We start from the raw sequence: 13,448 nt of genomic DNA, 5'->3' as shown, positions 1-13,448 counted from the left end.
CTCCCCCCTCTGTCAACCTCTCCCCTCCTTCCTCTTCCTCCTCTAACACCTCCTAGTCTGTTATCACTCCATTTGTCTCTTCTTAGAAGTGGCGTATTTTGCGGCGGGCGTTTTTTTCTCCCCTCTCCTGCCCCTCTGGAATCCAGAGACAGAGGTTGAGCATAGCAGGAGACGACAGACAAGAAGAAAGGAGGAGGAACAGAAGGGGAGGTTGTTGGTCTTTCTCTCTCTCTCTCTCTCTCTCTCTCTCTCTCTCGTTCTCTGGAAAGGTGTTGTACGTCTGCTCACAATCTCGATGTGCTTCCCTCCACTGGGAGATGTTTTTGAAGGCCCCGGCTCTTCTGAAGCGACGGCGAGATAGCACCCTGTCTTTTGTCGGGAGAGCCGGGGTGAGAGGAGGAGGCAGAGTGTGAGGAGGTGGAGTGGGTGTGTGGGGGTTGGGGGACGTTAGGGGCCTGTCGGGGCATTGGGCAGGGTCATGGGGGACTGATGAGGTGCTGAGACAGGATTGAAAGGAGTAGGATTGGAATGTAACGGCAGGGAGTAGTGTGGAGGCCATAATTCCCAGGTGTGGTGGGGCTGTCTGAAAATCCTGCAGGGGATAAAAAATATAAAATAACACACTGTTGAACAAAGAGGCCTAGTGTTACCGTTCAAATTTGTTCACATTCTACAATTGAATTCATTTGAAATTAACCCTATTTTCTTTCTATTTTTTCATATACCCCCTGATATAAACTAAACTTACACAGCCTACTACATTCTGCTTTCTCACTCACAACAAACAGCAGGACAATGAAATGCTCATCCCACAGGTACATCCATGCAGTTGACACACACACACACACACACACACACACACACACACACACACACACACACACACACACACACACACACACACACACAGAGACAGCTATTAGCCTAGGTTCTATCCTGACCAGGGAACAGCTTCCTGCTGTGTGGATCAACAGACCATTACCCCCATCACTAACCCCTCTCCAGGCCTCCCTTATCCCCCCTGACCCCTCTCTGCCTCAGCTACACCTTCCCTGGCTCCATCTGGGGTGTCCTGGTGCTGGGGAGTGAGACCAGGGATAGGGACTGGTTAAAGTCAATCCCCCTAGAGAGAGTGAGAGAGAGAGAGAGAGAGAGAGAAATAGACTGTTAAGGACATGGTTCATCAACATGACAGGGAGAGAGTGGATGAGACGAGGAGAGAGAGCGAAAAAAGGAAAAGAAAACAAACAGGCTGATTCCTTGGTGAAATATTGAATACTAGCCTGAGGGAGCTATTGTGGTTTTGCAAGTCTAATTTCCAGTTTCCACTCCTACTTATTTTATGTCCTCTGGACAATGATTCCAATTTCAAGTGCAAAAGGAAGGAAATAAATGATAATGCATTTATATAAGTTGGATATGGTTTAAGTAAATTGATAAAAGTTATGGACTGTAGTACTTACTTTCACTCTCGGGGTAGTTATTTTACGATGTTTTTCTCTGAATGTACTTTAACTGGTATGTTAGGGATCCCGAGTGACACAGCGGTCTGAGGCACTGCATCTCAGTGCTAGAGGTGTCACTACAGAGCCTGGTTTGATTCCAGGCTGTATCACAACCGTCCATGATTGGGAGTCCCATAGGGCGGCGCACAATTGGCCCAGCGTCATTAGGGTTTGGCCGGGGTAGGCCGTCATTGTAAATAAGAATGTTTTCTTAACTGACTTGCCTAGTTAAATAAAGGTTAAATAAAAATGACAGAAATAAATGAAGTTAAACAACACATCCTACAAGCTATTTTTGTTGCCTGCAACTGAATTGCTTCTTGACTGCTCCGTGACCCCCCAACTAACAAGAAAGTCATCTGCAACTTGGTTGCATCCAATTGAAACGTTTCAACGTTGTGCAACTAGTTGCAAGCAGCAACCAATCAAAACAAAATGCTTTTGTGTCAGGATCCATTGGAAGGTTCAGAACTCCAGCCCAGTTGTCATGTCAAAAACACAGCTGTCAGTGCTGCAGAACCATGATGAAGGTGGACAGAAGAAACATGACCAATCCTGGCACCAGGGCTATTAAAGGTTTGTGTACATGGTTTGGAAGTCAATGAAGACCATTTTTTAAGTAAACCTAGACCTCCCTCTGACCAGTTTCAACTAAAAATGTTCAACATGAGCTGCACTCTCTAGCAAGCTTGTTGCTAGCTTGGTTAGCTCGTCGCTAGCTATCTAGCTAACTTGATCAAACAGTGCTGGCAATTTTGTTTAGTCTTGCTAGTTAAATTGTACAGTCAGCATTTTGTCTAAATCAATTCTCATACAATAACGATACGGTTGGATAAACAAATAATGTGTGAAATAACGATGGAATGCAGCAGATGACTTCTCAAACAACATGACAGAGGCAGCTTCAATTTGATTGGCTGTTGCATGCAATTTTAATTGTGATTGAATTGCTTCAAATAACAGCAACGTTGCTTGAGATGATGTCACTTGCAACCTTCAGCTGCAACTAAAATTGTATGAAAGTGGCTTCGTGTAACTCCAGCCTTAGACTCTAAGTGAAATGATCTAAGTCAATCTCCAGCTACTGTATAGCCATACTCTATAGTCATAAACAGTATGACACATATCCTACAGGGTTCAACTGCAATACTGTTAACAGATCTGAAGTATAAAGTGTATGTTATAAAGTATCTCTGTGTAGAGTGTGGTAAGTTTTTTGTAAAGTATGATAAGTTCACTTGATACTTTCCATACGTGACAGAGCGCTCCTAGCATGCTTCACCTATCCACAAGGTTCCACACCTCTCTGTTTCCCTCTCTTCAATGGGGTCGACATGACCTTCCTAATGCTCTCTGTTTCTCTCAACTCAGTTCGCTCTTTTCTTCTCTCTCATCTCTCTTCTTTGACAAAACTGAATAGTGCACTTACTGTAGATCCGTAGCCTGATTTCCGAGATATTGGAACCAGTCCAATTCTTGCTGTAGGATGTTCAGACAAGCTCTGGATCCCCTGGCGAGCCCACTTTAACTAGCTGAAGTAGACTTGAAGTAGACAGACTGTTGGTCTTTATCAAAGGTCTGAATGGAGTATAATATTTCACCGCTTTAAAATCTCCAAACCAGTCATTTACATACCTACCTCCCCTCTTGTGTGTGTGTGTGTGTGTGTGTGTGTGTGTGCAGAAATTGCATCTCACTGCTAATGAGTGGGTAATTAGACACACAGATACACACACTTCACTCCTCAGGACTGACCGCCATATGTTCCAACAGTTGGCAGTTGCCAGGAACAGATTTTAAGGAGGAAGGATGGGAAATTATGAAGTTCAGACCGCAAACAAACCAGGAAGAAAAGCAACCTTCACCAGCACAGTGATGCCACTCACTCTGCTAACTCTAGATTGTATATTAAGAAGATCATGTTGACTCTCAATGTTGTGTGTATTATAATCTCTCAAATTCATAACAGCTTACTTACAGTGCATTTACTTCATCCTCTTTGTCCCCATTGGGAATTGGGACGTACGGCCCAATTTATAACAGCTACCCATTTAAACTTGCTACCACTATTTTGCCCCATGTAACATGATCTATCCCTTCAACACCTGGACAATGACAGGTGAGAACGAAGAACACAAAGAATGCAAGGTCTGGGGACGATGATTAGCTTGGTCTAGTTCACGCCCAGCAGATAGGGAATCAACACCTAGACAACAGATTATAACAGATTATATAGATGTTCTCAACACAACTAGGTTAGAAAAATGAATCGTTCATCAACAATCCTTTGCCACGGGACGAAGCTGGTCTTTGACAAGATCTCAATGGTTCACCAGGAGATTTGGTCCTGGAGATTTGGTCCATGAGATTTGGTTCTGGAGATTTGGTTCTGGAGATTTGGTCCAGGAGATTTGGTCCAAGAGATTTGGTCCAAGAGATTTGGTCCAAGAGATTTGGTCCAGGAGATTTGGTACAAGAGATTTGGTCCTGGAGATTTGGTACAAGATATTTGGTCTAAGAGATTTGGTCCTGGAGATTTGGTGCATGAGATTTGGTCCAGGAGATTTTGGTCCTGGAGATTTGGTGCACGAGATTTGGTCCAGGAGATTTGGTTCTGGAGATTTGGTCCAAGAGATTTGGTCCTGGAGATTTGGTCCTGGACATTTGTTCCAGGAAATTTGATCCAGGAGATTTGGTCCTGGAGATTTGGTCCTGGAGATTTGGTATTTAAATGGTAAAAAAAATATTTCTTGACTTGAACTGATAACCAGGCAGGACCATTTGTAGGGTTGTCCGACACACTACCCACACACACACAAGCACACATGCGCGCACACACACACACGCACACACACACACACACACACAAACAAACAAACATACGCTATCAGAGCCATCTGTTCCTAAACAGGATCTAAAGACGGTGGAGCTCAACAAACAACCAACACACCAGGGGGCCTGTTAAGGGGCCGTGAGGGGGGCTGGGTTCAGTCAGGGAGCCTGTTAGAGGGGCTGTTAAGGTGCCGTGAGGGGGGCTGGGTTCAGTCAGGGAGCCTGTTAGAGGACCTGTTAAGGGGCCGTGAGGGGGGCTGGATTCAGTCACTGAGCCTGTTAGAGGGCCTGTTAAGGGTGCTGTGAGGAGGGCTGGGTTCAGTCAGGGAGCCTGTTAGAGGGCCTGTTAAGGGTGCTGTGAGGGGGGCTTGGTTCAGTCAGGGAGCTTGTTAGAGGGCCTGTTAAGGGTGCTGTGGGGGGGGCTTGGTTCAGTCAGGGAGCCTGTAGAGGACCTGTTAAGGGTGCTGTGAGGGGGGCTTGGACAATCAGGGAGCCTGTTATAGGGCCTGTTAAGGGTGCTATGAGGGGGGCTGGGTTCAGTCAGGGAGCCTGTAGAGGGCCTGTTAAGGGTGCTATGAGGGGGGCTGGGTTCAGTCAGGGAGCCTGTAGAGGGCCTGTTAAGGGTGCTATGAGGGGGGCTGGGTTCAGTCAGGGAGCCTGTAGAGGGCCTGTTAAGGGTGCTATGAGGGGGGCTGGGTTCAGTCAGGGAGCCTGTTAGAGGGGCTGTTAAGGTGCCGTGAGGGGGGCTGGGTTCAGTCAGGGAGCCTGTTAGAGGACCTGTTAAGGGGCCGTGAGGGGGGCTGGATTCAGTCACTGAGCCTGTTAGAGGGCCTGTTAAGGGTGCTGTGAGGAGGGCTGGGTTCAGTCAGAGAGCCTGTTAGAGGGCCTGTTAAGGGTGCTGTGAGGGGGGCTTGGTTCAGTCAGGGAGCTTGTTAGAGGGCCTGTTAAGGGTGCTGTGGGGGGGGCTTGGTTCAGTCAGGGAGCCTGTAGAGGACCTGTTAAGGGTGCTGTGAGGGGGGCTTGGACAATCAGGGAGCCTGTTATAAGGCCTGTTAAGGGTGCTATGAGGGGGGCTGGGTTCAGTCAGGGAGCCTGTAGAGGGCCTGTTAAGGGTGCTATGAGGGGGGCTGGGTTCAGTCAGGGAGCCTGTAGAGGGCCTGTTAAGGGTACTATGAGGGGGGCTGGGTTCAGTCAGGGAGCCTGTAGAGGGCCTGTTAAGGGTGCTATCAGGGGGGCTGGGTTCAGTCAAGGAGCCTGTTAGCGGGTGTAACGGCTCTCGTTGGTGGTAGAAAGAGTAGACCAAGGCGCAGCATGGAAAGTGTTCATGATTTTAATAAAAAAAAAACACTCAAACAAAAGAACAAAATTGAAAACAAAAACACACAGTTCTGTCAGGCAACAGTAACTAAACAGAAAACAAGATCCCACAACCTAATGGTGGGAAAAAGGGCTGCCTAAGTATGATCCCCAATCAGAGTCAACGATAGACAGCTGCCTCTGATTGGGAACCACACTCGGCCAAAAACAAAGAACCAGAAAAATAGAATTTCCCACCCAAGTCACACCCTGACCTAACCAAACATAGAGAATCATAAGGAGAATCATAAGGATCTCTAAGGTCAGGGCGTGCCTGTTAAGGGCACTGTGAGTGGGGCTTGGTTCAGATAGGGGGACTGGGGGGGACAAACCTCCATTTGCTGCAAATTGCTGAATAGGCTGCAATCAATATGTAATTTATTGTGTGAACACACACACACACGATTTTACAACAAAAACAATGTTCATTAAGAGATATTAACATTTTATGATACTACCTCTTGTTAGTTATTTAATAGATCTGATACAGCATTTTTAATTCCCAGATGACAATGTGGTGAATGTAAGGTCAAAGTCACAATAACACACAACAGTGATTGAGATAGATTCCCCTAGAGATAATCGGGTCCATCAACAGCTGTGTGGTGACACTTAACATAGTGTACGTGTTGTACCCACTGTTCCGGCCAACTCTGTGGAAAGCATGGCTCTCTATGGCCCTCAAGAACGATCAATTGTATCGTCCGCCCCGTCTCCTGCTCCTCGCCATGTGCACCCTGATCATTAGCCAAAGAGATTTGTAGAACACTTTCAGTTGCTTCGGGGGAATTCATATCGACATCTTCCTCTGTCCGCCACACGGTGAACTCTCAATAGATAATAACATTCATCACCAGCCACCATCCCCTCTCTGTACTGGGTGATATATAATGTATCCTATAATGTTACCATATTTACTAAACCACAGCCAGGCTTGTCTGCTTCTGAATATTGATATTAATAGGAAGTCGGTGATGTGAAGTTTTTTTCATTTTTTTCACAATTTTTCCTACGTGATCAATTGTTGCGAACAAATCATTTTCCATAAACCTGTTCAATAACAATATAATTTAACATGAACCCAAACTTCAGCCAACTCATGTGTACTTAGGCCTAACTCTTTTGCCGGGAAGACACAATTTGCACTAGGGTCTAATACAGACAGTGTGTGATAATCCCAGCCAGAAATAACAGATCAAGACACAGCAGCAACAGCTACGCTAGCAGAGTCGAGTCCTGATGAAGATACATCCGCGATATGGGACTGACTCTGGCGAGATGGCGAGATGGGACTGGCGAGATGGGACTGACTCTGCCCTGTCCCTTTGACCTAGCAGTGGACACACAGGCCTTCTCTTTTATACAGCCCTTCCAATCAGGTACTGGTGACATATTTAATCTGGCAGCACCAACCAATCAGATTCAGGAGATACAGATTCAGTAGAGGAAATGGGGTTGACAGGCTAATCATATTATACACGATATTTCATCAGAATCTCGTAGGTTTCTAAGGTGCGTTTGGACTGATAACACACAGCTGGTGATGTCTCTAGGCCTATTCATTAATAGGACACTTTTAGTCATTTTATCAGACATTCTTATCAATTTACAGTAGTGAGTGCATACATTTTCTTACTTTTTTGGGGGGTTCTGGTCCCCCGTGGGAATCAAACCCACAACCCTGGCATTGGCAAGCACCGTGCTCTATCAACTGAGCCCCATGGGACTAAGACCTTCAAAACTTCATATCAAAGTTGTGATTCCCACGCACGACTGGGAACGACATCTATTGACATGGAGTTATGTGTTCGCGAGCAAAGCAAAGTACACACAGGTGTGCCCATACCTGAGCCCATGTTAAGCAGGTTATGGTGAACTCAAGACAGACGCCACGACTCAGAAACATGAAAGGGCTCCATTTAAACCAAACAAGACTAAGTCGACGACAGGTATTCTAGTAGCGTCTGAACACAGATGAAATAGAGATCCTGGTAGGGAGCCCGAGAAGAGAGACCCTCTGAGACAAATTGCTACAACTTTGATCTTAATTTGGTTGATGGTTACTAAGCAACTCCACTTGAGGAAATCAAAGCCCTCTTCATTATTATTGATTCAGATCTCTCTATTGATATTAATCTACAAAATATGGCTGCTGTCAGACTCCACTAAAAGATAATAATTTGCCAAAATAGTTGCTTTCTCACCATAACATAATTCATTAAATTGTCTTTCTCAAAAATGTTTTGTCATTCATGTAAACTCTAATTATATTTTAATACAATGATGAATACACTTATATCTGACAGATGACATCTAGATAACTACATAATAGATTATGTATGTACTCCTTTGATCAGAAGAGGACCTTCCATAAAAGTAGAGCAAGAATGCTTTCAACTCTTACATTTATTTTCATCTGCAGCCATACTGTAAAAGTCCAATACTACCAAAACCACCAGCAGCAACAAAAACAACCACACACACACGCACACACACACACACACACACACACACACACACACACACACACACACACACACACACACACACACACACACCCTGAAAAATGTTAGATTAATTCACTGGAGAGGAAACCATTATGGAAAGAACAATTGGAGTGTCTATCCCCCTGGAGTACACCATCCGTCACTGTCTGATAGCCTTATTACGACTCAACTATATAGTAGACCCTAATTCCACACCAGAATAGAAAACCAGTACTACTTCCTTTTTACATTATACAACACACACACACACACACACACACACACACACACACACACACACAAACACCACCAGGCAGGCAGATAGGGTAGTATGCACATGCACAAACACATACAACCAACTAGCCCACCACAAACATGTATGCAGTCACGGCCACAACGATGCTCAAACATTTGTCCAAGTTCTCATTGGTTTCCCATGAGGCCATGAAGTTGAACAGTAAGTTTATAAGAAACACATGGCGCTGTGCTGCTCCTACACTTCAGAGAAACCTGGGTTCTTTGTAATACGGATGAACATGCACAGATAGACAGCCATTACAGCTTACTCCCCTCGCTAAAGAAGCATAAACAACCTGTTCACACCGCATACCGTGCCAAACTGGCAACTGGCACATACACACTTGGCACAGGCAAACGGGCTGCTCTCAAATAAAAGGGAAAAACCTTGATTGGTTGTTCCTGAAAACTGTAGGAGTAGTGGTTAGCGAGAACACAGGATGTAGGTAGCTGAAACTGTTGGGATATCTGAGGTTATTCTCTTTTCCGAGAAGCAGAATGCCCAAAGCAGTTATCATGAATTGATGATGATCTGTGCCCACTTGCAGCTGGTGAGTGCAGTCTGTGGCTTTTCAGACTGACCCTAAACCCTCTGATTTATAATACATTGCATCTTCATTCCTGAAGACCTTACATTACCTTGTCTGATCTAAATTCACAGTGTTATATTCAAATTCACTTCCTCTCAGGTAGTGGACAGGGTGCAAGAAATATTATTGATCTGCTTCCCTTGTTATACTCTCTCTCTTGCTCTCTTGATCTCTCTCCTCTTTCTCTCTCCCGCTTTCCCTCTCTCTCAGAAAAACAGAAGAATCATAAAACACGGGACGAGATGTTAAAAACTGTCAATTGTGCCAATAGATGGTATGCACTCACATGAGATTTGCCGTGATGTTGACAGAGTGGCATAGTAGGTTTATTTCTTAGACTGGGATGTCAATTTTGGGACACATCCTCAGTAGTGTGCCTTTGAATCAGTGGGTGTTTCGGCCTTTAATCACTAAACACCCTCATCAAAGGTGTCCAGCTAAAGGGTGATCAAACCTTAGCTTGTGTCCCATGCCCAATTAAGATTTCCCACGGGACTATGCAAGGCAGGAGCGTCCTCTTCTCTGAGTCAGCCCTACAGCTGACCGCATACCTCATATGCCCTCCTCAAGTTGGAGGGATCTGAATTGGGTTCTCAGGTGGGGGTGGGGGGGTCATGAAGTTATAGCCCAGCAAGGGTCCTTCCGTTTGATCTGATCCAGATCCACTGGCTGCCTCTTTCAGCTGCTTGAGAAACTGCTCTGATGGTCTGCCGCAGAGCCTGTCCATGGATTCCAAGTTTGTTCAGCAACCTGATGGTAGAAGAAGCCACGAATCCTCTGCATTCCACTTCAACTGGCCAGACTTTTGCATTCCAGCCATGCTGAGTTGCGTCTGCTGCCAACTCTGTGTAACGCAGTTTCTTACGCTCGTAGGCCTCTTCAACAGAGTTTTCCCACGGGACTGTGAGCTCTATGATGTACACAGCCTTTCGTGAAGGGGACCAGAGTACCATGTCTGGCCTAAGGTTGGTAGAAGCAGTCTCAGGTGGAAAAATTAGTTGCTGGCCGTTATCGACAAGCATCTTCCAGTCCCGGGCCATGGCTAGGTGTCCAGTTTCTGGCTTCGTAGGAGGATGCTTGGGCCTTTTCTGTCCCTCCCGGATGAATGTTGTTGTTTTGACGGGATTGCTTGTTTTTGGAGGTAATGAATTGGTTGCACTCCTCTTGGTCTCAAGTGCTGCAGCCAGGCTCTTGAGGACCTGATTATGCCTCCAGGTGTAGCGGCCTTGTGAGAGGCTGGTCTTGCAACCTGTCATTATATGCCTGAGAGTCGCTGGAGCTGGGCAGAGGGGGCACGTCGGGTCCTCGCCATACCATTGATGTAGGTTTTTTGGTGATGGAAGCACATCATAAACAGCTCCTATGATGAAGCTGATGTTGCTTGCCTCCATTTGCCAAAGCTCACTCCAGTTGATCTTTCTCCTCTCCAGGCCTTCCCACCGCATCCATTGCCCTTGTTTAGCAAGAGAGACAGCCTTTGCACTTCTTGCAGTCTCCTCCTGTCTGCGTTACCTCCTCGACCACCAGCTTCCTGCGTTCAGATGTTTTTGCCTTCTGGAACGTTGGTTTGCTTACTGCCAGGCCAAAGCCTCCTCTTCCATGCTGGATATTCCCCAGAATTTCTTGGTGTCTCAGGGCTGATGTTGCTTGCTGCACAGCCTTGGATGATGTCAATCTCCGTCCAGTTTGTAGGGGAGGTGCAGCCTTGCTAATGGTCTGGTCTTTGGTGTCCTTCAATGTCATCTGAAGTCTTACTTTAGAGCACTTGTACTCCTCCGTTAGACTTGTAAGAGGTAGTTCAAGAACCCCTTTGCCATAGAGGCCGACGTTACTCAGGCATCGTGGGACACCCAGCCATTTCTTCACGTATGAAGTAATGGTTCGCTCCATCTTCTCCACTGTTGTTATTGGGACCTCATAGACGGTGAGTGGCCACATTACCCGGGGGAGAAGTCCAAACTGTAGGCACCAAAGCTTGAGCTTCCCAGGCAGTAGGGTCTTGTTGATGTTCTCAAGACCGTCGGCGATGTCCTGCCTTACTTGCTGCACTTGATCTTTATCCCGGAGGCTTTTGTTGTACCATCTACCCAGGCTCTTGACGGGTTGCTCAGACACCGTTGGTATCGGGTCATCTCCAATGCAAAACCTCACATCTTTAAGCTGTCCTTTGACTATGGAGATGCTTTGAAGAATCTAAGTGAAATATTAACCTCTTGCGCTGAGCCATGCCGGATCCGGTAGCGTAATGATAGCCTCAAGCTCAATACCATAACGCAACGTTAACTATTCATGAAAATCGCAAATGAAATGAAATTAATATACTAACTCTCAAGCTTAGCCTTTTGTTAACAACACTGTCATCTCAGATTTTCAAAAATATGCTTCTCAAGCATAGCAAACTTGCATTTGTGTAACAGTACTGATAACTAGCGTATCATTTAGCATTAGCATCAGCAGGAAACATTTTCACAAAAACCAGCAAAAACATTCAAATAAATCTTTCACATTTGAAGAACGGATGTTTTCCAGCCTTTTCCCATGGTTCCTCAACTGTAGTGCATGATATACCATTTTCTAGTTCCGAGTCTCTACTTTTATCCATGTCAAATACACCATTTCAAATTTTGCTACATAACACCGAATCGAGCCAGTCGGTCACATTTCTGTCAAACTTCTTCATATGTTGGTAGTGTCCTAATGTTGAGATGTGTCCATTTCCCACGGCATTTATCCCATATCCATAAAAATGTATGCAGTCTTGATTCCCAGTATCACGACACAGGATATGACCCAGATGAAGACATGGTTCGGTTCTCAGAATATTTAATATAACAAAGGGACAGGAAAAAGGTCAGATCAAGGGCAGGCAGAGGTTTATAATCCAAGGCAGAGTCAAAAAAGGACAGAACGGCAGGTAGACTCAGGGTCAGGGCAGGCAGAAAGGTCGGAACCGGGAAGACTAGAAAACAAGAACTTGAGAACTGGTAACACATGGAAAACATGCTAGAACGATTTGACGTGACAAGACCTTGTTACTTAATTATAGGTAACAAAGTGAAGCTGGTCTTGTTCTCCATCCTGGAATTTGTGAATCCATCCAACTTTTTAGCATTTTCTCCCTGTTTTGACTGTTCCCGCACATTCAAAATTGCTTCTTGTTTTGACTCAATTCCTGAGATCTGACGGGAATAGACGGGTTAGCTGACAACGTCACGAAAACGACATTCATGCTTCCATGGGGCAGAAGTCAGCATGGTGTTGTGATTCTGAATGGCCAGATTGCTTGCAAGAATGTCAAGAAACTTCCATGTGGGGAATCGTAAGTGGCTCATTTCAGCTAGTTTAATATTGTTTTTGATACTATGTCTTGTTTTGAGGTGTTTTAACTGATTACATGGCATTGCTAATATGGCAAAAAGTTTCTAGCTAGCTAACCAAAAACTGTTACGATGTGTTTGAGAGACTACGTGTGCTCATTGTGCAAATGTATTTACATTTTCAATGAACATTGGAGATTAAATATAGTTACGCACGCCTCAGTTTTGTTGCTAAACATTCATCTATACAGTCAGGCCTGGCGGTAACAGGAAGCACATTTGAAAGTGACATATTTGTCCCCCAAAAAAGTTCAGCAACATAGCAAATTAGCACCGCTAAATATATTCAAAGAAATAGAGTCCAGGATAGAGAAGAAGAGATATAGAGCTGGCTTAGGAGGAATAAATGTAGCTACTTGAGGACACGTCTGACAAAGTTTGTTTCAAGGGTGAAATACACCTATCCATTTCCCTAGTAAAGTCAAGCCATGCATCTCCACTCCCTGCTGTGGTCAGAACACATCATGTTCCAAGTTGTTCCAAATATCCTACCAAGGTAACTATTACTCCCTATAAAACATTCATAGGCTGATCATTAATTCAACCTCCAGGCTAGAGCAGTCTTGTTTTGAGAGGCTCTTGAAGTTTCTCTCTCTGGTGGATTTTATGAAATAGACATAGATTGGGGTGAAAGAGTGTGTGTGTGTGTGTGTGTGTCTGTGTCTGTGTGTCTGTGTCTGTGTGTGTGGGTGTTTGCAGTCCTCACCCCTTTCATCTCTGTATGACCAGTGGCACATACTCACTGCATTCATTCTCATCACCTCAAGAGCTGAAATTTAAATGTACTCTTTATCAACAACAACAAAATGCCAAACCACGTATGCATTATTGCATTATTCAATTGTACTCCAATATTGAATTTTAAAAGCTTGTTATTTTCAATTAAGTGTCCTTTAATATGGACCACATGAAAACTTCAATAATTCAGAATTTTATTATGAATAAATACTCGCTGTAGAGCTAAAATTCTGTATTTTGACCATCCGTGCTGTCACGCCCTGGCCA

Source organism: Oncorhynchus mykiss, chromosome 14 (assembly GCF_013265735.2).
Source record: "Oncorhynchus mykiss isolate Arlee chromosome 14, USDA_OmykA_1.1, whole genome shotgun sequence".
Lineage (NCBI taxonomy): Eukaryota > Metazoa > Chordata > Actinopteri > Salmoniformes > Salmonidae > Oncorhynchus > Oncorhynchus mykiss.
Note: the sequence above shows the minus strand (reverse complement) of the source record.